The following is a 6,000-nucleotide window of genomic DNA, read 5'->3' on the forward strand; positions in this document are numbered from 1 at the left end:
ATTCCAGGGCTGGAAGGTTGAAAAAAACAGCAACCCTCCTTGAAGGCATCAGTAGCAAATTATTTCTGCAATAATTTCTGCAATTAGAATAGAATAGTATAGTGTAGAGTAGAGTAGAGTAGAGTAGAGTAGAGTAGAGTAGAGTAGAGTAGAGTAGAGTAGAGTAGAGTAGAACAGAACAGAACAGAACAGAACAGAACAGAACAGAACAAAAAATAGAACAGAACAGAACAGAATAGAATAGAATATAGCTGGAAGGAACCTTGGAGGTCTTCTAGTCCAACCCCTTACTCAAACAGGAGATCTTTATACCATCTCAGTCAGATAATTGTCCAGTCTCTTTTTAAAAACTTCCAGTGATGGAGCGCCCGTCATTTCTGGAGGCCAGCTGTTCCACTGGTTGATTGTCCTCACTGTCAGGAAGTTTCTCCTTAATTCCAGGCTGCTTCTCTCCTTGACCAGTTTCCAGCCATTGTTTCTCATCCTTCTCTCTGGTGCTCTGGTGAACAACCTGCCCCCTCTGCCTTGGGGCAGCCCCTCAGATACTGGAATATTTCTATCATGTCTCCCCTATTTCTTCTTTTCTTTAGACTAGCCAAACCCAAGTCCCGCAGCCATTCTTCATACGTTTTGGTCTCCAGGCCTTGGATCATCTTAGTTGCTCTTCTCTGAATTTTTTCCAGTCTCTCAACATCTTTTTTGCGATAGGGTGACCAAAATTGGCTGCAGTATTCCAGGTGTGATCTTCCTAGGGCTTTATAAAGTGATACTAATTCTTCAAATAATTATTTCTACAACCCCTGACATGGATGCAATCACCAAACCTCACTTGAGGCATCTCCATTTCCTGTATACTACTATAGGTAGTCCTCGACTTACGACCACGGTTGGGACCAGAACCTCCATTGCTAAGCAAGATGGTTGTTAAGGGAGCCGCTTTTGCTTTTTTGAGCTTTTATACCATGGTTGCTAAGCAAATCACAGCGGTTGTGAAGTAAACCATGTGGTCGTGAAGCAAATTCGGCTCAATTGGTGTGTCTGTGTAACGGTCACTGACTTGCCAGACTTGCTGTCTCCAAGAAGATCATTGGATGATTTGGGGTGGGAACTGGTTCCTTTAAACCAGGGGTAGGCAACCTCAGCTCTTTTATGACTCATGGACTTCAACTCCCAGGAATTCTGGGAGTTGAAGTCCATGAGTCATAAAAGAGCCGAGGTTGCCTACCCCTGCTTTAAACCTCTTGGCCGCCACCTAGTGGCCAACCGTATAAGTAGCTGCGCAGAAGCTTCTGATTCAGTTCTGTTCCTGTTTGCCTCAATAAAGCAATGTTCCTGTTTGCAACCTCTCGTCTCGCTTACTGCCTCCAAAGAACTCACTACACAATAGATACAGCAAAGGCCCTACAGTTCTAATGGTTCTAACCAGTGGTGAGATTCAGCCAGTTCGCACCAGTTCGGCAGAACCAGTAGCTAATTTTTTGTTGCCCAGGCCCAGAACAGACTTCCACACACAGAACTGGTTGTTCACCTACTTGAATCCCACTACTGGTTCTAATGCACCACCAGGCAAGACAAGAAACAACAGATGGAGACTAACCAAGGAGAGAAGCAACCTAGAAGTAAGGATAAACTTCCTGATGGTGAAAACGATCAACCAGTGGAATCAAATAATCAACCAGTGGAATCAAACAATCAACCAGTGGAACAGCTTGTCTTCAAAATTTGTGGTTGCCCCATCACTGGGGACTTTCAAAAAGACACTGGTCAACCATTTGTCTGAAATGGTACAGGGCAGTGATAGTGAACCTTTTAGAGACTGAGTGCCCAAAAACTGCCTCCACCCCCACCTGCTCTGCCCCTACTCTGCCCCCTGCCCCGTCTGCCTGCAGGGCCACCCTCCGCCTCCACGGCCTGCCGCAGATTGCCCAGATGGCCCAGCAGCGCCATAGCAACCACACCCTCTGTCCACGCCCTGCAGCATCATCTGCATGCGACGGGGCATGAGGGCAGACTCTTGTCCCTGCTTCCCGGCTGCCATGTCCTTGGCTATGCTGCTCTGCGTGGGCTGCACTCGGGGGGGCAACTCTCCTAAGGGGGGGGCTGCTGGTGAGGAGGCCACGTGGGGAGGTGGGGCTGGGGTGACAGTGCGCGTTCCCACAGAGAGGGCTCTGAGTGTCCCCTCTGGCATGTGTGCCATAGGTTCCCCACCACTGGTATAGGGTTTCCTGCCTGAGCAAGGGGGTTGGACTAGAAGACTTCCAAGGTCCCTTCCAACTCTGATATTCTAAGTCCAAGGACCAGTCACAAGTCACATTTTTCAGTGCTATTGTAACTTGGAACAGTTGCTAAATGAATGGTTGTAAGTCAAGGGCTGCCATTAACAAACCAGCATCAGTCCTTATTCCTTTCACACTGCAAATAGTGTAGATGCTATCATTAAGTATACCACTGCTTATTCAATATGATTGCTTATCATGTTGCATGATGATAAGCTTATAGTTAATTTCCCATTCTTAGATTTGAATGCAGTTGACATGTGCCAACAGCAGGGTATATTAGGATGTTTACATTCTGTTGTTGTTAGCTGCAAAGTCGTGTCCGACCCATTGCAACCCTATGGACAATGTTCCTCCAGGCCTTCCTGTCCTCTACCATCTTCTGGAGTCCATTTAAGCTCACACCTACTGCTTCACTGACTTCATCCAGCCACCTCATTCTCTGTTGTCCCCTTCTTCTATTGCCCTCAATCTTTCCCAGCATTAGGCTCTTCTCCAGTGAGTCTTTCCTTCTCATTAGGTGGCCAAAGTATTTGAGTTTCAACTTCAGGATCTGGTCTTCTAAAGAGCAGCCAGGGTTGATCTCCTCTAGGACTGACCAGTTTGATCACCTTGCAGTCCAAGGGACTTGCAGGAGTCTTCTCCAGCACCATAGTTCAAAGGCCTCAATTCTTTGGTGCTCAGCCTTTCTTATGGTCCAACTTTCACTCCCATACATTGCAACTGGGAAGACCATAGCCTTGACTATACGCACTTTTGTTGACAGGGTGATGTCTCTGCTTTTTAGTGTGCTGTTTACATTCTACCTAACATGAAACCATTCCTCCACTGACACAGCATGGTGGAAAGCAGTGATTCTGAACCTCAACAGCTATAAGGTGTGTGGACTTCAACTCCCAGAGTTCCTCAGCCAGCATGGTTGGTTGTGGAATTCTGGGAGTTGAAGTCCACCCATTTTAAAGTTGCTAAGTTTGAAAAATATTGTACTAAGACATTTCCTCCCAAGGGATGTTTCCATCATTCTTATAGCATGCAGGCCAATACTGTACCATCCCAATGCAACCATATACATTTTAAGGCAATTATATTTCATATCGATACTCCAAGGACCCCATCAAAAACCAGAGAAAAATCAATTCAAGTTCTAACAGGAAATGAATGCATTTAAACATTGCCCAATCAACCAGTGGCATCTGTACCTTGGTAACATCTGTCTCAATAAAACACAAATTGACTTTGTAATGCAATACTCCCAGCCTCATTTCCCTGACAAATGACTTTCTGAAATTTTGCATTATTGGATCATTTTCCAATCTAATTAATTTCCCTGTTGGAGTATTGTTTACTGAGATGCTTTGCAATGCTCTGAGTGGATTTATTGCTCTTGCTCTGCAATTGATGTTCTTTCATTAAACAGATTAAGCAGGTGGATAAACAAGTAAGGGTTTCTTTTCCTTTCTAATTGGGCACACGGGACTGAATGAAGAAAATGCTCTCTAGTGATCCCCAAAAGCTACAAACAAAGAATGGACAAGCCCAATCCACCCACAGTCCTCAATGCATTTGCAATGGTGCAACTGTGATTAGCAAAGCTAATTTCCCTTTTCGGCTTGCAACAGTTTGGAAACTGAATTTGGAACAGACACAGTCATAATTTTTATAGATTTGTCTGCAGCATTCTAGGAAACATGCAGCCAACATGTACAGTACATGTAGTTCTTGCTTAAGGACCACAACTGGGACTGGCAATTCCCTTGCTAAGTGATGCAGGCATTAAACAAGACAACACATGATTGTGATGGACTTACGATCTCGCTTTCCCCTCAGTTGCTAAATGAGACATTATGTGACCATGGCATTGACAGAAGACAATTACAAAGCACCTGAATGGTGAGCAGGTGACCCCAGGATTCTGCGATAGTCATAAATGCGAGGATCAGCCGTTAAGGTTTTTTTCCAGCACCGTCATAACTTCAAATGGTCATTAAACAGGGAAGTTGTTAGCTCACTGTTGACTACACATTTCCTGCAGATAACTGCAGGTTTAAATTTCTCCTTTGTAATGTGCTGGCAACTACATAATTCAACAATAGTACATAGATTTTACAGGTAGTCTTCGATTTACGACTGAGGTAGAAGCTGCCCATTATGGTCAGAAGTCTAATAATCATAAAACAGGCCAGTTATTTTGTGACTTTATTTGCAGTGTCCGTTAAGCAAATGCAGAGGGTAGTAAAGGGACCAAAGGCTTGGTCTGGGTGCAGTTTGCTGAAAAATGGAAGCAACTGCTGGTTTGGGGCAAAATTGTCATAAAACAGGGTCATGTGATTGCAGGATGCTGCAAATAGCTGTAAATGAAGCTGTGTTGCTGGTAGCCAAAGAGGGGTGTGTGTCATGTGGGGTGGGAGTGACTGTTGGAACTTCAGATTTGGCTTGTAAGTCCCCTTTTTTGGGTTATTGTGACTTTGACTGGTTGCTAAGCAGACTGAGCCCAAAGTTTCTGTGGATGTTGTGAGTTTTGCCCCTTTTGCGACCTTTCTTGCCGCAGTTGTTAAGTGAATCGCTGCAGTTGGTAAGTGAGTAACACGGTTGTTAAGTGAATCTGGCTTCTCCCAATGTCTTTGCTTGTCAGAAGGTCACAAAAAGTGAGCACATGAGCCCAGAACACTGCAACCGTCATAAGTATGAACCAGTTGCCAAGCACCCATTTTGATCACGTAACCATGGGGATGTTGCCATGGTCTTATATGTGAAAAACCATAATAAGTCACTTTTTCCAGTGCTGTTGTAACTTCAAACAGTTACTGAACTTCTAGCGATGGAGCACTCACAACTTCTGGAGTCAAGCTGTTCCACCAATCCATTATTCTCACTGACAGGAAATTTCTCCTCTGTCTTTAATAATCTTCCACCTGTTACTTTTTGTCTTTCCTTCAGGTGCTTTGGAGAATAGGTTGACTCCTTCTTTTCTATACATATGCATATACATATATTGTACATATACATATGCATACTCTGTATATATGAGGCACTAAGCTTTTAGAGATGCATGAGTTATCCTATGATTTGAATAAAAGAAAACCAGGGTATCCATGTGCAGCCTAAACTCTTAAGTTCCAATTTTTGATCTTAAAAAAAATAAAATAAAAATCAGTCTCTTTCCATTGCTAGCTCTCATACATATTAATAAATATAATTGTTCCAGCTAATGGATAGTTCAGTAATTGCCGCGTTTCAATTTAAGATGTGAAGGAAAAGAAACTTCATATTAATGCTTGCTCTGACGTGTAGCAATGATTTTTAATGGGATGTTCATATAAACAGGTTTTAACTGACACAATCAGATTCCTGTACTTTTCAAGCTTGAAGCTCAGATGGTTTGGAACTCTTTCTGACCTCCTGTTCTAGTTCTGTAGACTGAAATGAAATTGCCCCTTTTTCTTGAGCAATTGAATATTTATAAATACACCACCATGCCTTTAAAAGCGCTGAACTCAATCTGTTTTAGCCTTCATCAGTGCACAACCATGATATTACTTCCTTTCATAATGATCACAGCTAGTCACTACCACCTCATCTGGAACCAAATAATGTCCTAGAGGTAGAAAGAAGAACCTATTAGACTGGTGTGTGGAACTTAAGCTCCTTTTTTTAAAAAAAAAATCATTTAAGTTTGAGCTCACTGACTAGCTGCTGAATTGGAATGTTGATTGAAACCATAGTT

The sequence above is a fragment of the Vipera berus genome, assembly GCF_964194415.1.
Source record: "Vipera berus genome assembly, chromosome: 3".
Classification (NCBI taxonomy): Eukaryota; Metazoa; Chordata; class Lepidosauria; order Squamata; family Viperidae; genus Vipera; species Vipera berus.